General features: G+C 45.0%; 1 non-coding gene across 1 annotated transcript; it reads left to right on the top strand.

The window, feature by feature from the left end:
• Positions 1–10,291: 10,291 nt before the first annotated feature.
• Positions 10,292–10,365, top strand: TRNAW-CCA (transfer RNA tryptophan (anticodon CCA)). The gene has a single exon. It is a non-coding gene; the product is annotated as a tRNA-Trp (tRNA).
• Positions 10,366–26,381: the final 16,016 nt, after the last annotated feature.

Raw genomic sequence — 26,381 nt, 5'->3', positions numbered from 1 at the left:
TCTCGTATCCCACACACGCGTCGTATCTACCCACAGATACGAGACTCTTGAGAAACAGTACCTGTGCGGGATCTTAACTTGTTACAACTTCGGCTTCCTCTTCCCCCGGATCGTTCTCTTACTCCGACGGTTGTTTCTCCGCATCGTACCAAATGCAGAGGAAGTGGATGCATTTTGAAAACCATATGTTTGAAGGGGTGAAACTGCCTGTGACTCGGGTATGCATGGGATTAGACGGAGCCTTAAGGATGAGTTCGACCATAGGAAGCATTCCCCAAAACACCTCATAGGAAGGGAAGTGTTTTCATATCCAAGTTTTAAACCCCAATTATGAGGTTGGGGAGAGTTGGAGCGGAGACACATACTTTAGTGTGGCAGCATTCGGTATAAGATCTGCATAGCCTATGTTTCGATACAAGTCACACACTCCCATAATCCGATCTTCCGCCTCCAGACACTTCAATTCATTTCCCTCGACAATTCGAGATAGGAATTCGGTCCACTAAGGAGTCTTCTATTTCTCTTGGTGAGAAAGACTAGTGGCAAGGAAAAAATAACCCCTCATCTTGTAGATTGGGGTCCTCCCGCGGATAGATCAATCAATACCACCCATCCGCTGGATTATAGATTTTCATTACAAGGGACCCGAAATGCCTTGTTTACGGATCATCGGGAAGTGCATTAGCATAGAAACAGCTGTGAGAGGCGGTGAGACGAAAGTGTGTGAACTATAGAAACGAGTCAATGTAGATTGACCTACACTAACACTTCCTCGTAGTAGCTCCACCAACGGAGATCCTATTAGAGGAATGGCTTCCGGTACGCCGGTTACAATCTTAACTGCCCAGTAACCGATTTGGTCCCGAGGCAAGGAATATCCGGTTACACCAGAAGATACAGTTGGTACGGCTAGAATTACACCAGTAACCCAAGTTAATTCACGAGGTTTTTTGAACCCTCCTGTGAGATAGACACGAAATACGTGTGGAATCATCATTGAAACCGTCGTACTTGCTGACCATCAATGAACAGATCGAATTAGCCATCCAGAATTCACTTCGGTCATTATATATTGAACTGAGGAAAAAGCTTCTGTAACGGTCGGACGATAGTGAGAAGTCGTGGCGGAACCAGTAGCTACCTGAACCAAAAAACGAGTCGATGTGATTCCCCCCAAGCGATGAAAAATGTTCACATGAGGAGGAACATATTTACTGGTAATGTCATCAGCAATCGCCTAAATCTCAAGACACTCTTCGAACCAATCGTATACTTTATCAAGATAGGCGGGCTTCTACGACCCCCCCCCATACAAACTGTACGTGAGTATTCAACCTCATACGGCTTAAACGAAAACGTCTGAGTAACCCTCCGTTCTACTACTAATCACTTCGTGTGGCGAAATATATTGATCGGACACATTCCGATCCGTGGGAAGGAGAAGGTGAGTTGACTAGTGAAAGATTCCGTCGGAATTTTGCTTTAATCTCGTGTCGGCTTTTGGCCATGGGAGGAAATAAGGACTCCAGCGTCTCGAGGAATCTCTTCGTCTTATCGTTAGGTTTATCCGGGGGAATAACCGAGATAAATAAATGGATAGAGTTTCTATCGTTTCAATGTCAATATCTGGATATCTGTGAACCTTAGATCCCCACTACACTCCGACGAATCCCCTCATTACTAGGTACGAAGATTGAATGGGTGGCAATTCTTCCTCGTTAACATCTTGTGGAACGAAGCGGTTAGTGTTTCGAAGCAGAGACGCAATCAAGTATGAGTAGTTATTCTCAATTCTCAAATACGGAAGTGTTATATCAAACATATGATTAATAGCTACCTCGGTTTATAAATAAGAGGTTGGATCTTCTATTCGACGTTGGGTGACAATCCTGTGGCGAAGTCTGAGTGGTAGATTCATACGAATTAATCATAGTTCAGACATTATTGATTAATATATTAACCCTTGCGCTTTGGATGCTAATCACCCGACCGCTATCCAGCAAGATAATAATACCTCCCCTATAGGAAATAGATCGTCTATCTATTGAACCAGATTGACTGTAACGAGTCACACACCCGTATTATCAAGATCCTTGGAAGTTTGAGTTACGCGGTTCAACTACCCCTCCGCGGGAGGGATTTCCTACCGCTCCCCAGCTATGATGGCTGGGGGAGCTCGGAATAACAATCCGGTCTTTTTTTACCAACTTATCGGGATACCATCCAGTAAGACGGAGGAGTTATATATTTCCGGGATGGTGACTGGGAATACTGCAAATAGAGCCATGAAGAATCCCATCGGGAGAGTAGTCCCCCAACCAGGAGCAACTTTACCATATTCCGAATTGAGTGGTTTTAAAGAGATTCCCAAACCACTAATCTTAGGTTTGCCTTTTGGGGTGTCATCGATAATCTTCGTAGCCGTATAACTTATTCGATTGATTGAGAGTTGATAACTTTATATGCTATTATACTGAAAACGAACCATCACTGTTTTGGATTACCTAGCAACGGAAACTGCAACTCTGGTCGCTATCTCTATATCTCGCCCACCCGTCAGTTTTACCGGCTATGCTTTGTATACCGCTTCTGGTCAACCCTCCGCGGAGCTTAGAGATCCCTTCGAAGAACATGAGGACTGATTAGACTGGGGGACCTTCCTATAGTAACGAAGGAAGGTCTCTTATTCTCCCCCCCTCCCTGTGCTTTTGGTGCTTCTGGCGCTTCCGCTCGTGGAAGAGGGATACTCGCGCGGGAGAGATAGCTGTTTCTCCAGGAAGTTAAGTATCATTTCTTCCCCTTACTAAGGATCCTGGGTGGCTCTCGGAAGAATATGGCAAAAAATATTATACCTAGAGTGGCTACCGGTAGAAATGTATAAACCAATGCTTCCGTGGATTCGGTCGTGGAATGGGATTTCGGGGATGACTTTCGCACTAATTTGTAAATTCCTTAGTATTTTCTTCGTGTTTCTCCAACGGCACCCACTAACTTCCTTCCCCCCAGGCCCGAACCACTCAACCGGACCAAGTGGTTAAATTACCTGGGTGTATCTGCGATAGGGAGTGGTTGCTACAAATAATTTCATTGATTAAATACCCGAATCTGGGAATTGGGATGGACAAAGAGAAGATCTCTCAAACGATTCGTCTCTTGGTACTTGGATCCCCCAACTTCTGGAATGCTCCAAATTCGACTTACGGCGAACACGTCTCTGAACAAGGTTCTAGCACCGTGCCAGATGTGTCGAGGAAGAGAATAAGAGCAGGCGTGGCATGACCAAAAGTAAACCGACCTCGAGGACTACTACGAAAGACACCGTCCGATTTCAAAGTGGCACGATCAAATTCAGAGATCTCGCCTGATTAGGCACGTCTAGCATATTTCTTCACCGTAGCGGGGTCGCTGAAACTAGTTCCATCTAGTTCACCACCATGAGATTCGACAGTTACACCTACTTGTTCAACACTGTATTTTGATTCCGCCCGTCTGAATGGAACATCCGCCCTTACGATGCCTTCCCCGTCGACCAGGACCACCGGGAATGTCTCGAAGAAGGTGGGCATACGGCGCACAAGTAACTCATGACCTTCCTTATCCTTGAAGACGGCGTGCCCTAACCAACCGACAGCTATTCCGTCACCGTTGTCCATAGCACCTGCTCTGAACAATCCACCCTTGGCTGGGTTATTACCAATATAATCATGAAAAGCTGATTTCTCGGGAATTTTGGACCACGCTTCCGATAAACCAGAATTTTCAGCTTTGCTAGCACGGATCCGCCGATCTATCTCTTGCTGAAAATATCCCTGATCCCATTGGTAACGGGTGGGACCAAATAACTCGATTGGAGTGGCGGCGGAGCCGTACCACATAGTCCCAGAAACTACGAAGGCGGCGAAGGAAACGGCAGCGATACTGCTGGACGAAACGGTTTCAACATTCCCCATGCGTAGGGCCTTGTATAACCGTGGGGGGGACGAACACTAGGATGAAATGGACCGGCTAGTATACCTAAAATACCTGCTGCGATATGGTGAGAAGCTATTCCTCCCGGAGTGAAGGGATCGAAACCCTCAGCTCCCCGAGCCGGATCCACAGGTTGTACTTTACCGGTTAATCCATAGGGGTCCGATACCCAGATACCGGGCCCAAATAAACCAGTTACGTGAAATGCTCCAAAAGCAAAGCGAAGTACTCCTGATAAGAAATGAATGAATTCCAAAAATTTTGGGTAGATCGAGGGATGGTTTTCCCGTGCGTTCGTCGCGAAACAAATCCAGGTCCCAATGGACCCGATGCCGGATAGCAGCTAGAAATAAATAAACCGGATGGGATAATATGAGCTGCAGCTACACCTTCATAACTCCAGATACCTGCGTCAGTTACGGTATCTCCGGTAATGCTCCAACCCCCCCATGACTTCGTTATTCCGATACGGGTCATGAATGGGATGACGAACATACCCTGTCTCCGCATCGGATCAAGAACAGGATCAGATGGGTCGAAAACCGCTAATTCATACAGAGCCATTGAACCAGCCCAACCAGAGACCGGAGCCGTATGCATTAGATGTACAGAAATTAAGCGACCGGGATCATTTAGTACAACAGTATGAACGCGATACCGAGGCAAACCCGTTGGAAACCCCTTTGTTGAAAATGAATGGACACTACGTGACTTTCTCGCGTCGGAAGCCTGCGCTATAAAGAAGTGGAAGAGACTCTCTTCAATCCTGAATGGAGATCCCACTTGGAATGATACGTGTAAATACATTGGTGTATAGGCGGACGTATCGGTGTGGGGAGCCGAGAATCCCCCCCTCCTAGCGGAGGGAAAGACATAGATATTTTAGCATTTACATCTTTTACGCAACAACGTAGAGATTGGTCCCATCTATCTCGCGGGAAATATTCCACCACCAATCAGATCTCGGATCCCTCGGCTATGTACCACGGATTCCACGAGTAGACGCCTCAAGAGATGCAAATTCATTCCGACTAGACATGTTATAATACAACACAAGCCTCCACTTCCATCGGGTGTTACGCTTTCGTTTAAGAGACAACTACAACTTACTACCGGTTTCCGTATGCCAATTGGTGTTCCGAAGGTGCCCTTTCGTCTACCTGGGGAAGAGGATGCGGTTCGGATTGACGTATAGTGCGACTCGTTAGACATATCGAGTTGTATGGAGCTACTCCCCATCATTTCTCATCCGAGCGATGTGTCTCTATCTCACTCAGACTGATTCTTTGGTAGTCGAACGCGTGAGACTGGAACGAAAGATTCGATAAAAGATCATCAATCGTCGGAATCCATGGCTAGTTGGAACTAACAGATTCGCCAGGCTTCGGTCGCTAAATCCCGCGAGTCGATGATGACAAGGATAACCACAAGATTGAATGGGACTTGAATTAGTCAGTGAGTCGGGGTGGGGTGCGGGATCTGAAAGATGGAGTGGGGAAAGAGGAAATGAAACTATTTGTTCTACATGTACAAATAACAAATAATGATCGGATTTATATCTCCCCGAAGTAGAAAATGAGCCTAAAGATTCTTTTGAGAGGGACTCAATTATGAACAAGAAAACATTGGTGGGAGGGGGGGGTGTACCCCCCCCCCCCACCAATTGAGATATGGTTCAAGATGTTTGGGAGACCGAAGAGACGAACCTGAACCATAAATGGAATACTGGAAAATGGATTAGATTGGGAGGGTGAAAGAGGTTTTCATTAACGGTGATACATGAAGTATCTCTTCCTAAGGGATGTAGAACCTGTTTTGCTCCTTCTCGTACCGGACCCATGCTGGTATACCGGAACCACTGGAGCCGTATGCTTCTAACGATGCTCGTACGGTTCCGGAGGAGGGGGGCGCGGAGACCTATCCTGATCAACCGTCTCTATCGAGAGAGGCTTCTTTTTTTGGGTCAGCAAGTGGATGACGAGATTGCAAATCAACCGATTGGTATCATGATGTACTTGAATGGGGAGGACGAAACCAAGGATACGTATTTGTATACAAACTTTCCCGGTGGGGCAGTATTATCAGGAATATCTGTTTATGATGCTACGCAATTTGTTGTACCGGATGCACATACCATTTGCATGGGATTAGCCGCTTCAATGGGATCTTCCATTTCAACCGGAGGAGAGATAACCAAACGTATAGCACTGCCTCACGCTTGGCGCCAATGATTTGTATGGGTCGAAACTATGCCTCCGCCCGATTGCGGTAATAATAGCATGGCACTTAAAACTTGGTGGAATTCTAGGTATGTGTGCAAGGACCGAAGTAGTGAAGCACCGAGATAGTGAAGTGAGTCAGGAAATTCTTCGGTAGGGATTCACCACCAGTAAGTGCATCTACTCTAGCGTCGCAGAAATCCTGGGGTGAGGGATGAATCCCTACAATTTATCCCGAATCGAAGGATCTTGATTCTATCTCCCGTAGAGAATATCCATATAAAACCTTGGGATTGCTGGAAGGGATGAAGCAACGGAACCACCATAGTACTTCTGGTAAGAAAGGGTGGTATATGTAATTTCTAAGAAGCTGGCTCTGGATAAGAGATAAGAACCCCACCCGATTTCTGGAATTGGGATTCTTCCACTTGCAAAATATTTGGTAGTCAGACACGGAGCCGTATGCAGAAGGAGCTGCCCGTACGGTTGTCTTCGGATTGAATTGCAACGATACTGAATCAGGGTTATGATTCATCAACCTGCGAGTTCCCATTATGATGGACAGGCGGGTGAATGTATTATGGAAGCAGAAGAAGTATCGAAACCTTGTGATTGTATTACTAGGGTTCATGTATAAAGAACCGGCAAACCTTTATGGATGATCTCCGAAGACATGGAAAGAGACGTTTTTACGTCAGCGAAAGAAGCCGAAAATCATGGTATTGTAGATCCCGTAGCATCAGAAAACTCTCCAGATTCAAGATTAATTTAGTAACTTCTACTGCTTGGTGGGGAATGTCCGGGACTCACGAGGAGTCTCCCGATATGAACAGGGGAGATCCCTACATTCCGGTACTTTAGGAATCGATACTATTTGGGTGTGGGTATTTACCAAATGTCATTCACGAATATTGATTTGCGGGGGGGGGGGGGGAGGAGCAACACCCAATTCCTCCCTCTCCCAGGTTTATGACTTGTGTGAATCACCGCTATCTCCACCACTTATTCCATCTCCCATATTTTCTATATGAGGTTGCCCGGGAGATAAGGATTCTACCAACTCAATGATTGAGGTGTCCTCCATGGTTAGGAATAGTCCGAACCCCAAAACCCTGCATCTTTTGGATATGCCAACCAATCAACAACTTATTAGGAACGCAAGACAACCAATGGAGATTGGAACAAAATCCCCTGCCCTTCGGGGGTGCCCCCAACGCAGAGGGGTATGTACCAGGGTGTATGTGCGACACGTTTGAATCGTAAACCAAATGATATTGGGGGGTCGGTGTCGCAGCAAGATCCCTTCACTGTAATTAGGCAAAGATCCGTCATCTATATCCTTTACTGAGAGACGAAAATTCATAGTTCTGATTGGTGCAAATCCAATCATCTTAGTGTGAGATGAGAAGCAACTTATCAGTGATACTAAAAAAATCACTAAGCGACGTGGGGATGAGGATATCGATTCCCATATCTCTGCTGGAATCCCTGCAATGGCGGTAGCTTTGCTTTGGGTCAACCATCCAGCCAACTACCGAAGTGAAATACCGTTACTATACAAATAAGTCTTTCTAGGATGAAACTCTTTACCTGATCTCTCAAGTCTTGAGTGGAGCCGGGGATTGGAAACTATACGACTTACCAACAGTAATTCCATTTCCCCCGTCATCGGGAAATCATAGGCTCCGGTGTATAGGAAGGACCCAACTGTCGAGGAAGATACTACGGAAACTTTGGAATCCATAACTCCCTCTGGTGCAACTTCTTTATCAAGAGGCATCTGATCTCGGGGATTTGTGGACGGGAAGGTTAAGGTAGCAAAAGCCATTGGAATCATTATTTTCTACGTCAGATAGGAAAGTCTCTTGCGGGAATTGTTCTTTCAAAAGAATTAAGTGACCAGATTCAGATTCTATTTCAACTATTTCTGATCCTACTAATCCGAATAATTCGGATATCAGGAGTGCGGGAATTGAGAGTTTTGGTGTGCCACCGCGACCGTGCATGCCACCAGATCTACACTTAGCAATTCCGTCTTCTTGCTAGAAGGATGCATCCAGACGGTTCCGATGATATGAGAGAGGTGGGATTCATTCGGGACTGAAGGGGGGGGGGGGGGGTTGTATCACCAGTGTGACAGACAGAGTCCCCAAAGAATAATTTTGATATTTTGTGAGGGTAAACACTCAACGACTAGGGTAAAACGCGGATCTGTGGCTCGGAAACGTCGCAAAAGTATTCCTGAAATTACATCTGGATTTAGGGGAGCTCATTCAAAGCTATTTAGAACGGCGAATCAACAGGAAATGAAAGCATTGGCTTCTGCTTATCGAGATAGGAGTAATCGAAAGAGAGAAATTTGTCGCTTACGGATTGCCCGGATCAATGCAGCAGCACGAGGGAATGGAATTTCTCATAATAGGATGATTCACAATTTATATGAAAATCGAGTTTATCTGAATCGCAAAATACCTGCATAGATAGCTATCCTAGATACTCACTGTTTTTCCGAGATTGCACAACTACCAGTATACGAATCTACTGGTTGAAAATAAGAAACCTCTCCGGATATTGTCTCCCGGAGAGGCGGAACGGACGGTAGTAAACTACAAATATTCCACCCGGAGTATTGGTTCCGACTCCTATTCATTTCTCCATTTAGGGTTAATAGGATCGAGTAGTCGGTTGAATGCCAAATCTTTCAAACTAGAACTTAATTGTCTAGTCGCTAGCAATGCAAGGTCTAATTCTCGTTATTCGAGAACGGTGGCAAAGCTAAAATACGAGCTCTTTTGATTGCGACAGCTATTGAGTGCTGTTGTTTCGGGGTCAACCTACTCATTCATCTGGGTGAAATCCTTCCCTGTTCACTTACAAATCGACGGAGTAAACTTATATTTCTGTAGTCAATAATCTCGTCGGATCGGATGGATGGAGAACGTCTACGCGAAGACTGCTTAGATTTATTCGTGATACCTTTCATGACATTTCCGAAAACTATTGATTATTTTCCAGTTGATTAGAAACAGATCACTTATTTCTTCGACTCTTTGTGAATGGTATGTTTGTAGCAGCAGGGACAGTATCTCCTCGATTCCAATCAAGTAGGTGTATTGCGACGATTCTTACGCGTAGTATATCGAAAAATACCTAGAGATTTGTCGTCAGTCCCTTTTCGGGTGCAACTTGTGCATTCCAAAGCAATAGTTACTCTCGCATCTCTACTTTTAGCCATAGGATTCATTGAAATAAGTGAAGGAAATGGGGGAGGAGTGGATGGGAAGATACCGTCTCAGTAATAAATCATTAATAGAATTCCCGATTTATCGATTTCCAGTAATGAATGGATCGCTCACTGCTCCCCTCACGGAAATCGATCTATTTCTCCCACCTTACTTTTGTTTTGCTCAACCCCCGCCTCCCCCCGACTAGAGAAATGGAAATATCAAGGCATCTGGAAAGAATCGATTTATTTCTATTAGTAAACCGGCTAGCAGCCCAAACCATATCGTAGCCAACACGGGGGCCGTGGAAAGATAAATTTTTACATCTTGCATTGTGAATTCTCCTTCGTTTTTCAATCGACTAGGAAGATGATGTGTCTCTTCCAGTATTTTTACCACGACCAACCCCAGTAAGGGAATCGGATTCTTCCGGTCTGGGAATGATTCGGAGGCGACATCCTCTCGGGACATGGTTACTTCTTAAGTGGGTAGTCAAGTTCTGTGGCTATCAGTTATAATTACTTGGATCACGCGTCTCAATACCGAGAATGCCAGTCGGAGATCGAGACCAATAGGGATGTAGCGCAGTTTGGTAGCGCATTTGTTTTGGGTACAAAATGTCGCAGGTTCAAATCCTGTCATCCCTATTGTTCCCCGTACATCCCAAAATGATATTGGTGAGAAATTGGTGACAAGAGAAATCCATCTGGGTAGATTGTTTGTGTTATTCAACTGATTCCCCCACAAGAGACATTCCATTTATCTTCCTCTCTCCTGGTCGGTGAAAGAACCACTCCGATTAAGAGTCTGATTCTATTCCCGTGTCCGGATGTCCGCAGATTCTGATTAGAATGGAAACTGGCTTACGTGGGGAATGGAGCGCCCTTAGTTCAGTTCGGTAGAACGCAGGTCTCCAAAACCTGATGTCGTAGGTTCAAATCCTACAGGGCGTGTTTCTCCGACTCAAGTCGGTATCAGCTGGTTCGACCAATACCCACACATACTAAGAATTTGCATTTCCCGATCCCTCTGGATTACCAGAGAGATCTTAGGAATGGGAGAAGGATATGGCAAATGAGTCTCCGTCTTCTACCGAATATCTAGTTGGTCGCCACGTCGATATTGCAAATATGCAGTTACAAATAATCCAGCTAGAGTTATTGGGATCAAACCCAACACAATTCCGGATAGCAGTGCTTCAACCATTTGGGTTCACATACATTTAGTACAAATACTTACCGAAAAAGATTCAGGTATTAATTGGTAATAGATGATTGGTAAGTGCGGCGGATCAGTAAGTGCTAATGGGCACTCCTCGTTCCTTCTAAGCTGATACTCTTGTATCATATAAGCCGGATCTTATTCAATCCAACAAATAATACTGAAGTTGAGATTGGTGCGGACGATAGAAAAGCGAAGTGACTCGGTGGAGTAAGCATAGATTTAAGTACCAAATTGATTTAGCAGATAGGTTAGTAGAAAAATAATTGGTTACTCGGAACTATCGAAAGGGGATTCGAAGCTTGGTAGACATATGAGAGCAGTTTATCCGACGAGAAGATCGCGTTTCAGAAGCTGGGAATGGGATCGACAGTTCATCGAAATATCTCCAACCTCTGAATGAGTGGGAGGAATCGAATCTTCCCAGAAAGAGGAACAAGACAAGATTGGATATTAATATCTCAATTATATGTATCAGATACCCCTACATGACCAGGTTCCCCCGAGTTCTCGATGGAGAATCCTATAGTTCTAATGGCAGGATTTGATACGGAAGTCATTCGAAAGAAACTTAGACGTGGTGGGTTAACCACGCGCGTTGAGACTCACCGGAAGCATCGGAACCTCCAATTGAACAATCGGGGAAAAAAAAAGAATCATATTCTTTCCATAGGTTCTCCTAAAACGCGGAGAAAATACTGATAGATTTGTATACTCGGGGGGGAGGGGGGGAATTACGGTTTCTCCGCTCGGTTTATTTACAACTCGTTTATTTATCCGGCGAAATAAGAGGAATATTGCTGCTTCGAGGGGGGGCTAGCTATACTAATCCAGTATGTTTCGGGTATACCCTCGGTATAATAATGACAACTTAACGGGGATCGCTCAGGTATACCGGTAGATTCTCCATCTACTGGTACTCACACCTCTCGGCAAGCAATCCTCCTTAATCCCGCAGGGATATACGGAGCTGAACATGTCTGGGAATACGGGAGAACGTCCTTCTGCTGACATTATTACTAGTATTCGATACTGGGTCATCCATAGCATTACTATACCTTCTCCGTCTATTGCAGGTTGGTTATTCGTCAGTACAGGTTTGGCTTACGACGTTTCTGGAAGTCCCCGCCCAAATGAATATTTTACGGAGAGCCGACAAGAAGTTCCTTTAGTAACTGGCCGCTTCGATTCGCTGGAACAAGCTGATGCATTTACTAGATCTCAGGAGGTACCAACGACTCCAGATAGAACTTATCCGATTTTCACCGTTAGGTGGCTAGCCGTCCACGGACTAGCTGTACCTACAGTTTTTTTTCCAGGCTCTATATCGGCAATGCAATTCATTCAGCGATAATCCCTATATAAGCTATAAATCCACGACGCAACCGAACCCGAATAAACAGAGTGTGGAATTGAATCGTACAAGCCTTTATCGGGGACTCTTATTGATCTTCGTACTTGCCGTCTCATTTTCCAACTACTTCTTCAATTAGAAACTGAAGAGATTTGATAACCCCAATTGGGAAAAACTAAGACCTGATTTATTTGTGACTGTTCGTGTCTCGAGTCGTGACTAAATAATGAAATCAAAAAGGGAGGGGGGTGGGACAAATGGCCAATACCACTGGAAGGATTCCTCTGTGGCTTATAGGTACCGTAGCTGGTATACTCGTGATAGGTCTACTGGGAATATTCTTTCATGGAGCCTATTCGGGATTGGGATCATCCCTCTGAGAATGAATAAGCATTGGGAAATTCTTCCTACTCGCAGGTGAAAAGATGTGCCGGATCCCGGGGGTTCATAGGTCCGGAAACGGGTCAACCCCCTCTTCCGGAGTCTGTTCTACTGCTCCGGGTGCGACAACCCCCCAGCTGTATATGCTACTCCGCCTCAGCAGAGTCAAATTCTGGTACCGTACTCGGGTGAGTAGGTTATTCGATCGATTCTCTCCCGAAGAATCGATCGCAATTGGATGAAGGGGCGGTAATTATTGCAATCATTTGATAAGTATGGGACAGATTCCTACCGGGATTGGGAGGGTGCATATGCTTTTGATAACAAACCAACCCACGAGTCACTCGTCTGATTCTTCGAGAGATCGAGGGATGGGGGGAATCATATCACATTAAATCTCTGGACTCGGGAGGAAGAAGGAAGGACTCGACCTGAGGTTTAAATCCAATTCCAGGTCGATTTCCTCATAGTAAATTGGGGGGAGTACACGGTGGCGGTGGCTCACCCGCCACCACCGATATCGGAATAGAAAAAATAGTTAGCAAAATTGGATATATTTTCTGATACCTGTCGGGGAGACTATTATTGAAAACTTGGTTTCATCACCGAATATGTTTTTGAAGAATTCCAGTTATTCTTACTGCTAACTGGACTCAACCGGCTCCAAATGATACCACAAGAGTTGTACTTATCGCTTCGTTTAGACGTATAGAAGAGGTAGAAATCCAGAATTTGTCTTTGACTCGTCGGATTTACAGTCAATTACCAACCCTTTCCGGATGGTTCACATCCGAAAAGTATGGACTCAGAAATTCATCTCCGCCAATTGGACTTTCTCGAACTGCTTCTTCTTTGACACTGGGAATATCTGGGCCAGAGTAACCGATGCAAGAAAAAGTAGAAGACCTTGAACACGTAATGGATCCTGAAGTACAATCTCTGCCTCTGCTTGACCGAATCCACCCACGTTAGGGTTATTGGTCGATGGTTAATCAGCTTTAATATATTCACCCTCCGAAACGATAAGTTCGGGACCGGGAGGTACAGTATCAACTACTTCACGACCCCCCGATGTCTCTTGGGTAGTGATTTCGTATCCACCCCCCCTCTCCCTACGTGTTATTCTAGTTATCCTTCCCGTCGCCGAAGCGTTGTAAACCGTATTATTGCTTTTACTTCCATCGGGATAGATCTGTCCCCTTCCCCTATTCCCTCCAACATATAGGGGGTATTTTAAAAAGTGTACCTCTTTATCAACGGCAGGATCCGGTGAGAGAATCGGAAATACGATTTCACTATATAGCTTACCCGGAACCGGACCTATTACTATCATGTTCTTTCTATCGGGGCGATAGCTCTGGAACGAAAGTTTACTTAATTTCTCCCTCGCTTCGGTTGGAAGACGATCAGAAGGAGCCAATTCAAACCCTTCGGGTGGGATCGGTACGGCGCCTACATTCAATCCTCCCTTTTTACCATTTGCAAGTACTTATTTTATCTACATATCATAAGGAATCTTAACAACTGCTTCGGACACAGTATTGGGAAGAACAGATTGCGGAACCTCAATATCCACGGGTTTCTTAGCCAAGTGACGATTAGCACATACAATACGTCCAGTTGCTTCTCGTGGATCCTCGTAATTCTATTGCGCAAAAATCGGATATGCATTTGATACGGATGGACGATTCATTCCATCCAGAGTGATCAACATTGGAAATGACAGGGTCAACCACTTCGCCATCCAGTCCTTACTACTTCTCTTTCGCATAGTTCGATTATTAGTATTAGGGTTTCTCACAAATAGATTGTTTCTTGACATCATAGGTAAAATATTACTCCCCTCTTTTGGAGTATTCTGATATCCCGACGATTGCGGGAATTGCAAATTTTTATCCTCCCACTACCCAATACCAGAAGAGGATAATAAAATCCAATTCCTACGAGAAGTGAGTCTACTCCGTTGGATGCAACTGGCAGATACTCGGTGGAGTGATTATCATTCATTCATTGTGTGATAAGTCGCTACGATTGAAGGAGATATACGACTCAAATGGCGAGGAATCCAGATATTTGGAGACTGTGTCTGAAATAACCGGGAAGGTTGAGACGAAACAAGAGATTACATATTTGTTGTGAGCGAATCCCAGATGTTCCAGGAGAGAATCTACAACTATTTCCCAACCGTGGGGGGAGTGAAATCCAATACATAAATCCGTTAATGGTGGAGTAGAGAACGCTTTCGTCGTATCATTTAAGCTATAGAATAACTCCCGAATCCAGGAATTTGAAACTGCGAGTCTTTCTTTACCTACTACGAACAAGCAGATCGAGGTGGCAATGCTAATTACGTCGGTTACTAGGTGCGAGATTATCTGGGTGTTTCCCTCGTTACATATTACCACCAATTGAATAGTTTTGTCATACACATCTGTGCCGTAGTCTTGTAATTAGGTATATACAGAGCCTCTCATTGTTTCACCCAACCGGAGTAAGCCTTCTATCTCCTGAAGTCGTTTGAGAGCTACCTCTTCCCGGAAAGAATTAATAAATATTTGTGACTGGAAGGTATTCCACCAATTTCTGATCCGAGGTTCTAGAAACCAATTCTTCAAGACAATTGGAATCGCGGAAGGGAGAAGTAATAGACATCCGATATATTGAATAGGAGCTACTGCTTGATATTTAGCCAATTCAGAATCGTTAAGTACTAATGAACTCGATTGACCCGTCAACTCTGTGTTGAACCTTGATGAAGTACGAGTTATGGACCGTGGCATCAGACTTATAGACTCATAAGCCGTTGTACTACTGGGGGAATCCACTGATTTGCGGACAGAAAATTTATCATTTGAGTTATCATTTATTTGGAGTGACGGAGAAGTTGTGGGACGGTGCCGTGTCCAGGAATCAGGATCATTTGGAGTTGCTTCGATCCGAGCCAATTTCCTATTCATTTGTTCCGTCTTACTCGATTCTCTTGACACATATTTACCCGCAGGAGCCAAAGGATTATCCCCTGGTGGATTTTGCGATAAATCACCAATTATGTTTGGTTTCCTCCCCACCCTGCAGGGATCTAGACGAACCAGTGGAGGCGCTGATTGAAGAGGCAGAGCAACTGGGGGGTGAGATGGAGATGCATCACGGGACCTTTCCTCTGTCGATATTTCTTTCCCACGGGAGGTAGGAGGATAATTCCCGATCAGGAGCAACTGGCGTTGCTTCCTCCTGATAAAGAACTTAAGACTATTCCGAATCTTCGATACAGATATGCTGATCCTACATTCTAAAAGACTCCGATATATAGTAGATAGAGATTTACTAGGTTCTGCATCCGTATGAGCTACCGCAGCCTGTGACGAATCTTCCGTAGATGATATTGTTTCTAGATAATAGGAAGAGTCTTCTCTTACGGATTGTAGTCGCTTACTAGCTTCGTAAGCTCTATCCGGGGAGCGACGTGGGGTATTGTAGAACCACCGGAGGAGTCTCCAACAGTATGATTTCATATATTATTTATATGGTGAGGAGGGGAATTCACGAAGTAAATTACTAAGTGGATGAATCCCCGTAATCGAATCCTCTTTTCTAATTCCCTTCTCTAATCGTCACTATACCATCCTAATTTCCTTCCCTCATCTCATTCGCTTCTTCTAGGAACCTCCGGATCGGTCGAAATATTAGAATCCCTCGATTGATACACGTGAAAAACGAGCAAGTTCAGCAGCTTTTTCTTCTGTTTCTCCCGACGCCGAATCCTCACCAATCCGGGTTAGGGGAATGTCTTGCCGACCCCTCATCTTCAAGTAAAGGACTCGACGAGGATAGAAACCTCCTCGAATTTCCAATTTAACTGCTTGTATATCTCTCATTGCAAATTGGATACAAATACGACGGTTTCCCCCGGGGAAACCCCAGCGAGAAATGGGGAAGATTCCTTCTCATTTATCAAATGAATTGTAGCCGCTACCCACATCCCGAAATATCGTACGCCACGGATAAAATCCAGGGAAGAGACCCGCGATACCATAGAAACACATCACAATACCTTGTGGAATGAAAACAATCTGTCCAGATGGAAGTGTGGGGATTAAATCTTCACCAATATAACTAGAGATTCCAACCGCCGGAAAACCCATTGCGCCACGAACCGGGATACGGGCCCAACACAAATTACTGAATCTACGAGAACCTCTTGGAGAATCTACTCGAAACCATTCGGATTGACGATTCATTAATACTCCCTCCAGAAATTGCCTTGTTGGAATGAATCAGCCGCTTATATTGTTATTGGTCCCACCTCTACCCTACCCCCCCCCCCCCTCCCCGAATAGATGCAGATACAGATACAGCCGATGCTTCGACATCACTTCATTTTGAAAAGGATTCTTGGAAGGGATTCTGTTTCCGAGAAGTTTAGAACATTTTCCACTGTTTTGGTGCGTAGGTGGGGGTCGCTAAGATCTATATGTCTTAGCAACGATGGAACGATCCACGTCTCACTTATCCATAAGGGGAAAGTGAGATATAGATTGAGATGACGTTAAAGATTCCCAAGTGCTAAAACAAGTGCTCAAATAAAATAACCGCCGGTGAAGCTATGTGGAAAGAATATATCCGACCGAATCAAAAGCAAGAGTAGTAGTCGTAATTGATCGATCCTATGGAACAATTTCCGTGAGATAGTGTACAGAACAAGAAATTGTAGAATTTCGTCCCGTTCTATATAAATAAACAGAGATATCATTGTAATTGCCGGAAAGACCGAACCTACTAGGGGTACAGAAATGGAAGGTAAATAGGACGCTGTCGTAATGGAATCACCTCAAGTAAGAAAGATATGACACAGATAGATGTATCTATAATGACATTATATTGTTATTTTTATCTTTTATCCCCCAATGTCTAATAATAGTCTCCTTATCTCACGTAGAAAGGAAGTTTTTATACATTCGATATATCGAGACAGTTACTCGGAAATTGCTACGAAATCCATATTGTTTCCGGTAAGGTATCTGATTCCAGCTCCGATCAACTGACTCAATGAATCTGCAGACATCCGCGGTGTCTACTTCGTCGAATCAGGCGCACAGCAGAGTCCGAAATTATACCGATGGTTAATCTCGATTTCTTACTGAGGTATAATTGCATTGTGGCATAATTTGCATGGCGTGATATCAGAGAAGGATAGAAAAGTATTGTTACGACGGTTCGCTGAATAAATTCCTCTCATTGGAGAGGTAGAGAGATTAGTAAGTAGGACAACCCCCGAATTGATAATTCCTAACTTGATTAATGAGAAGGAGGGAGAGTGATAGAAACGGGGGTTTAACCGAATGGGGGGAAAGGAGGTTCAATTCCTTTTACAAGGAGCTGAAGAATAAAGCTCAGATATCTCACTCGGAACACCTTTTAGAGGATTACGTGGAACAATTGAATCGGGTGATCCATGATCAAATAAAGATTCAGCTACTTGAAAGCCATCGGGTATCTTCTGACGCAGTGTTTGTTCAATCACCCTTTTCCAGCAAATGCTATGTATGCTTTGGACTCAGCAATAATTACGTCCCCTAACGTACCAGAACTAGCAGTAACACCACCCGTAGTTGGATAGGTAGGAACCGATATATATAATAATCCCTTCTGAACCTGATGTATTTGTGGGACGGGAGGAATCTTAGCCATCTGCATCAGACTCAACGTCCCTTCTTGCGTACGTGCTCCGCCGGAAGCACAGATAATAACTAGTGGAAGGGATTGATCCGTGGCACATTCGATTGAGCGGGTAATCTTTTCACCTACCACAGAACCCATACTTCCCCCGTGGATTGAAAGTCCGTAACACCAAGCGCAATAGGTGTCCCGTTTAGACATCCCACCCCTGTCTGAACAGCATCAGTTAAACCCGTTCGTTTCTGGGAGTTGATGATGCGACTTCCATGAGAATCCCCGTCAGAGAAACCTGGAACATCTTATGCAGTCATGTCTTCATCCATGGGAATCCAAGTGTCACGATCGATCGGAAGTTCGATTCTTTCTGTACTAGTCATTGGGGGGTGATAGCCGCACTCCTCACAAATATTTTTATTTTGTTTTGGGAATCTCACGTAAAGCATGTTACCGCAGTTGTCACACCGAGTCCACAACCCCCTGTCGGTATCAATGCTTATGTCTCTATTCCTTCCTCTCTCACTCAAACGTAACCCTTTGTGGCTTTTTCGAGGAAAGCCCCGATCAATCCACCAAATTCGCGTTTATCTTCGAACCGATTTCTCACAGACATAGGAATTTCCTCATTCATTTCTTCTCCTTCGCTTCGGAGGTAAAAACAGTCGATTCTATTAGATTTCATTTCATCAATGAGATAGACACAGAGATGGAGAAATCATTTCTGAACTATCAGGATCAGCGTCTGTTCGGAATAGGCGTCGAATCGAGACTGACTCCGAATCCGATAACTAATTGGCAATTGACTGATCATCTATTTGATCAATCATATGTTAGAACCCCACAAATAATTATCCAATAACACTTCGTGGAAATAGTTGTGTCGTGTACTGAGAGGCACTGAATCATTTCCTTACTACTCGAGTCTCTGCAGCTCGTATTCCACCTCTCCTATGCAAATTGGGGGGGATTCGAACCCCCGTCCCCATGGATCGGAACCCATGTGCTCTCATCCGCTGAGCTACCAACTCCGATCCGTGGCATATCGGGAGTATGGAGGGGAATGTTCCTTCTCCCTATACTCCCTGTTCGCCCCACGAATCCTACCGAATGAATGAGATTCCGAATAGTTACGGAAATTACAATGTATCAATTGTGTCGAATTCAAATTTGATCTGTTTCCATACCTCGCAAGCAGCAGCCAATTCGGGGACTCCACTTACTAGCTTCGCGGATAATCTCGTTACCTTCACGAGCAAGATCACGTCCCTCATTACGAGCTTGTACACAAGCCTCCAATGCAACTCGATTAGCTACGGCGCCTGGTGCGTTTCCCCAGGGGTGTCCCAAGGTTCCTCCGCCGAACTGTGAGACAGAATCATCTCCGAAGATTTCAGTTAGAGCGGGGCATATGCCAGACATGGATACCTCCCGAGGCTACGGGAAATACACCTGGCATGGATACCCAATCCTGAGTGAAATATATACCACGGCTTCGGTCTTTTCTCGATATAATCGTCGCGTAGCAAATCGACGAAACCCAGTGTGACTTCTCGTTCTCCCTCCAGTTTACCCACTACGTCCCGGCGTGGATATGATCCCCGCCGGACATACGCAATGCTTTGGCTAGGACACGAAAATGGATACCGTGATTTCTCTGTCTATCGATAACAGCATGCATCGCGCGGTGGATATGAAGCAGTAGGCCCATTATCTCGACAATAAAAGGCCAAGCTAGTATTTGCAGTGAAGCCTCCCGTCAAATAATCATGCATGACGATGGGTGCTCCCGATTCTCTAGCAAAGACTGCTCTTTTCATCATTTCCTCACACGTACCCGCAGTGGCATTTAGATATGTCCTTTTATTTCGCCCGTTTCGGCCTGAGCCTTGAAAAGAGCTTCTGCCACAAACAGGAACCGGTCCCTCCAACGCATGAATGGTTGAGAATTTACGTTCTCATCATCCTTCGTAAAATCAAGTCCGCCACGGAGACATTCGTAAACAGCCCTGCCATAGTTTTTAGCAGATAAGCCCAATTTTGGCTTGATTGTACATCCCAGCAAGGGACGACCATATTTGTTCAGTTTATCCCTTTCGACTTGGGATACCGTGAGGCGGCCCAATGAAAGTCTTGGAATAAGCAGGAGGAATTCTCAGATCCTCCAAACGTAGAGCTCGTGGGGCTTTAAATCCAAATACGTTACCTACAATGGAAGTGAACATATTGGTGACGGAACCCTCTTCAAATAGATCCAAAGGATAAGCTACATATGCGATATATTGATTCTCTTCCCCAGCAACGGGTTCGATGTCGTAGCATCGACCCTTGTAACGATCGAGACTAGTCAGTCCATCCGTCCACACAGTGGTCCACGTACCTGTGGAAGAATTCTGCAGCTACTGCAGCTCCAGCTTCCTCAGGCGGTACCCCGGGTTGCGGAGTCATCCGGAAGGCTGCCAAGATGTCAGTATCTTTGGTCTCATAATCGGGAGTATAGTAAGTTAGTCGATAATCTTTAACACCAGCTTTGAACCCAATACCTGTTTTAGTCTCTGTTGTGGTGACATGAGTCCCTCCTTACAATTCAATTAGTAAATCCTGCAAGATGAGATCTGCTCGACATAGATGGAAGAATTCAACGTGAAGCGTGGAATAGGTCCTGATAGATTCGACTCGAGACGTTTGTCGAAACTCTACCTCAAGCATGGGACATTAGTATTTTATAATACGTCCCACATGTAATGCAACTGACTCTGGTTGTTTCGCACGGAAATTGCTTGAAGAATTAGATCGTAATACATCTCGATTACATTGACTCGGGAATCTTTTCGTGGTTAGACTGGTCAGTAGAAGCAAAAAAGGGGATTGAATTCGATATCTGGTTCGCTTTGCGAATAGACGGGGGAAAAAAGGGGATTCGACGAATGAGATGTAGCAATCACATCTAACTAGATGGACCAACTCGTGGGTATCGCGCTCTTTTGCCTCCGACCCATATGTGGAGAGGAGGAAATCAAATCCTACAGTACCTGTCACCCATCTGGATGGATCGGAATCGACTTCCGAGGAAGCAAATGATATGTTTGAAAAAGGGGGAGAAGGGTGTGGAACTAGTAACTCCCACCATCAACCAATTAGCAATGAAATGCCAGATGGTTCTGCAATTCGACAATCAAATGAAGATAATACACCAAAACAGTTACGAAAACAGTTCTTCTGCTTTTGGAATTTCTAAATCAGTGGAGAGAAATGTGGGATATATTACCCAGATCATTGGACCAGTATCGGATGTGTCTTTCCCTCCAGGTAAAATGCCCAATATCTACAACTCTTCGATGGTTAAGGGGAAAAACCCGGCGGGTCAAGAGATTAATGTTACTCGTGAGGTGCAACAATTACCGGGTAATAATGAAGTCAGAGCCGTAGCTATGAGTGCTACAGATGGTCTGATGAGAGGTATGGGCGTCGTCGATACAGGAGCTCCTCTCAGTGTTCCTGTTGGTGAAATTACTCCTGGTTGAATCTCTAATGTCCCTGGTGAACCCGTCGATGACTTGGGTCCCGTAGATATTGGTACGACGTCCCCCATTCATAGATCCGCTCCGGCATTTACGCAGTTGGATACTAAATTATCTATATTTGAGACGGGGATTAAAGTCGCGGATCTTTTGCTCCCTATCGTCGAGGAGGAAAGATTGGATCATTTGGAGGAGCTGGAGTGGGAAAAACGGTTCCTATCACGGAATCAATTAACAACATCGCCAAGGCTCACGGAGGTGTATCTGTATTTGGTGGGGTGGGGGAACGCACCCGTGAGGGTAATGATCTTTACATGGAAACGAAGGAATCGAAAGTTATTAATGAACAAGATATATCAGAATCGAAGGTGGCTCCAGTTCATGGTCAGATGAATGAACCACCAGGAGCTCGTATGAGAGTTGGTTCAACTGCTCTGACAATGGCTGAATATTTCCGAGATGTGAACAAGCAAGATGTCCTTTTATCTATCGACAACATATTTCGTTTTGTCCAAGCAGGATCAGAAGTTTCTGCTTTATTGGGTAGAATGCCTTCCGCCGTGGGTCATCAACCAACTCTTAGTACAGAAACGGATCCCCACAAGAGAGAATTACTTCTACCAAGGAAGGATCGATAACTTCTATTCAAGCTGTTTATGTACCTGCAGATGATTCGACTGACCCAGCTCCTGCTACAACATTTGCACACCCAGATGCTACCACTGTGCTTTCGAGAGGACTAGCAGCTAAAGGTATTTATCCGGCTGTAGATCCTTGGATTCGACTTCAACCATGTTACAACCCTGGATTGTGGGTGAAGAGCATTACGAAACCGCACAAGGGGTTAAACAGACTTTACAGCGTTATAAGGAATTGCAAGATATTATAGCTATTCCGGACTGGATGAATCGTCAGAAGAGGACCGTCTAACGGTAGCTCGGGCTCGGAAGATAGAACGTTTCTTATCACAACCCTTCCTCGTAGCAGAAGTATTTACTGGTTCGCCAGGGAAATATGTTAGTTTAACAGAAACCACTAAGGGATTTCAAATGATTCTTCCTGGAGAATTGGATAATCTCCCTGAACAAGCTTTTCATCTGGTTGGCAACATCGATGAAGCCACCACGAAGGCTGCAACCTTAAAGTGGAGGGTCAATGAAAGGGATGGTACTGAATCTTCGTGTAATGGCTCCTAATCGAACTGTTTGGAATTCTGAGGTTCGAGAAATCGTCCCATCTACGAGTAGTGGCCAGATTGGTGTATTGCCCAATCACGCTCCACTTCTTACAGCTTTGGATATGGGAGTCCCGAAGGTACGTCACGATGGACAGTGGTCCGCAATGGCGTTGATGGGTGGTTTCGCCATGGTAGACAGTAATCAGGTAACAACATCAGTCAACGAAGCAGAACGAGCTACCGAAATTGATCCTGAGGAGGCTCGGGAAGCTCTTCAGACAGCTCAAGCTGACGCAGCTCAAGCCGAAGGCAGAAGGAAAGCTATTGAAGCTAATCTAGCATTTAAAAGGAGCTAAGGCGAGATTAGAGGCTTCAAATACTACTCAATCATTCCCACTTTTAGTTGCGCCTGTGAGAAACGACGGGAAAAGCATGATGGGACACACAATGATTTGTTAGTCCCGTAATACTTCGTATCCATCCCAAATATTTGTAGAACTTATTAGGTATCATTTCAAGTATTGTGGTACCTAATGAGTTTTACCTACTATTGGATTCGAACCAATGACTCTCGCCGTATGAAAGCGACACTCCAACCACTGAGTTAAGTAGGCTTCTATTGCTTGTAGTACTCTATTATACCGACCCAGGGAGAGAATTTCAAACAATTAGAACATCAATAAATATTTGATTTTAACGGCAAAAAGATGAGTCTCGCCTCCTTCTCGGTTGGTTACCAGCTTGACAGGATCATCCGATGCATTATACTAATGTAGCCACAGGGCTATAGCTCAACGGTAGAGCACCTCGTTTACACGTGCGCCGATGCTTCTCGGGAAGGGTTCGTCGCTATTCAACCGATCTACGCGGAATATACCGCGTAAGTTACTTATGTCTTACCCTATTGGGAGATGTGGAAGAACAGTAGCATGACGAAGAATCGATCGGAAAAAGGATCGATTTCGGTGGGTTGATATGGTCAGTAGATGATACGTCTAATGCTAAGGGTGGTGGGGGCAATGCGAGGACCTCAACAAGATCTCTTCTTCGTCCTACGAACCTTGAGGTGTATGAGGGTATCGTATCTCCTTCCTAGGCGATCGAGACACTTAGAATTAAGTGGATTTGTGTCTACGGGATGCAAACCTGTGTCAACACTAAGAATCTTCTCGAGAGACTTCGGGATTGCTTCGGAGGGAACGAGTTCTTCGAGCACACGGAACCATTTCTTTGTTATTTATAATGAAGCAAAGGATGGTGCATCAACAATGGCTTCTTCCTCCCATCCGGTGGAAGACTAGTTGATGAGGGAGCCCAATGCCACGAAAGAAGCATGTTGGGTTCGTGAAGCAGTTCAAGAATTTATATATTCCGATCTGCATTACCGAGAATGTTTACGGTTCGAATCCGTATAGCCCTAATCTTTAATGATAAGCCGGTCTCGCCCATCGCAGCGGAACTAATTGAGAATTACCCAGATTCAACGCGACTCGCATGAACTATATAGATCGTAGGGTCACTACTTCCGTTTCGATCAGGGATAGGGATGAAGATCAGGAAGGAGAAGGAATTATTCATTAATAAGTTCCTCAATGATGGTCAATCGGAGAAAATTCAGATAAGAATCTAAATTGACGGATTGCTTTCCATAATAGATAATCCGTATAAATCAATCTTATGCATCGATTCGGTAGGGAGGTACATACCATACCCCACTACCTACTTAGTAGAATATAGTCCCCATCCGGTTCTTCCGGCAATTTGACTCATCTCACGGATTCCAGCCAAGAGCTCATTTCCGGATGGGGAGTCCCGTTTCTAATAATCTTCTCGCAAGTCCATTTGGTATCCAGCATCTTCCGAGGACTGGATCGGAGGGACGATTGGCTCATCACTGGGGGGGTGTACATCCCGATTCCATTCTGGGATGAGATGTCCGTGAGCCACGTCTGGCATCTCATCCCCGATCGAACGATCGAGGAGTCAGCAAACCCCCCCCCCTTCACTTATCATAAAGATGTTACACCCACACGGTGGGGTGAGAAGATAAATACCGAAGCAGGAGGAGTATGTAAATGTTTTTGCTTCCTAAACACGATTCCTTCCGGATCCTCCTACTAGTATCCATCCTTATTCCCTATACAGCCTTTTCGGTTTCCAGATCCGTCGCACCCATCCGCGAGGGGCCTGAAAAACTAACAAGCTATGAATCAGGTATGGAACCAAAGGGAGGGGCTTGGATCCAATTCCAGATCCGTTATTATATGTTTGCCCCGGTATTCGTTATTCCCGACGTCGAGACGGTCTCTCCCTATCCCCGGGCTATGAGTTTCAGGGAATTGGGTCTATTTGCTTTTACTGAAGTGTCTATCCCCATATCCATATTAATTGTCGGTTCGATTTATGCATGGTGAAAAGGAGCATTGGAATGGTCCTAATTTCTAACTATTCGGGTAAGAGGAACGGAGTCGACTCCCGTGGGGGGAATCCACTAATTAACTCCGTGGAGTCCTTCTCCCCCGATCAAGACACATCAAACTCGATTATTTTGACTAACTTGAATGATCTCTCCAATTGGTCTCGACTTTCCAGTTTGTGGCCACTCCTTTACGGTACTAGCTGCTGGCTCCATTGAATTCGCCTCATTAATTGGTTCACGCTTCGACTTCGACCGGTACGGTCTAGTACCAAGATCCAGCCCCAGACAAGCTGATCCCATAATAACGGCGGGTACTATCACCATGAAGATGGCTCCGTCTCTAGTGAGACTCTATGAACAAATGCCCGAACCAAAGTATGTAATTGCTATGGGGGCATGTACCATTACGGGAGGCATGTTTAGTACGGATTCTTACAGCACCGTTCGCGGAGTGGATAAATTGATTCCTGTGGACATTTATTTGCCGGGTCGTCCGCCCAAGCCCGAAGCTATTATTGATGCTGTGACAAAACCCCGCAAAAGAATTGCTCAGGAAAACTATAGGGATCGAACTTCTTGTCGAACCCGGAAGAGATATTTTAGTCTGAATCACCGACTTTTTTTCGTACCCAATACCTATACCGGTGAATACAATCAACGAATCGCAAATCAGTCTTCGAAATCCCTATCAAATATCCTCTCGAAGGGATTGAGTGGATTCGAAAGTATGCATGAAGAATCCGTATCAGAGGCGGGCGGGTGAAGATATTCCACAGAGATATAGAACGTTAGCTAATATGAGTATTATCAATAACAACGGCGATTCCAACATCGAGATGCGGGGTCGATTACCCGCTTGGTCGACTAGACATAGTTTAGCCCACAGACCTTTAGGTTCTGATTACCGGGGTGTCGAGATCCCACAGGTCAAAGCAGGGGATTGGCCTTCTATAGCTGTTGCTTCATATGCGTGCGGTTTCAATTATCCCCGTTCCCAATGTGCCTATGATGCAGCACCAGGAGGATCCCTAGCTAGTGTGTATCATCTGACGGAGGTGCGAGACGATGCAGATCAACCTGAAGAAGTATGTACAAAAGTCTTCGTTCCGAGAAAAGACCCCAGGATTCCATCCGTTTGTTGGGTTTGGAAAAGTTCCAATTTCCAGGAACGGGAATCCTATGATATGTTAGGAATCACTTATGAGAGTCATCCGCACCTACAACGT

This window comes from Dipteris shenzhenensis, unplaced genomic scaffold (assembly GCF_047967505.1).
Source record: "Dipteris shenzhenensis isolate YYH24624 ecotype China unplaced genomic scaffold, Dip_SZ_1.0 scaf0186, whole genome shotgun sequence".
In the NCBI taxonomy this organism is placed as follows: Eukaryota; Viridiplantae; Streptophyta; class Polypodiopsida; order Gleicheniales; family Dipteridaceae; genus Dipteris; species Dipteris shenzhenensis.
The sequence above is the reverse complement of the archived record's forward strand: the minus strand, read 5'-3'. Positions and strand labels throughout refer to the sequence as shown.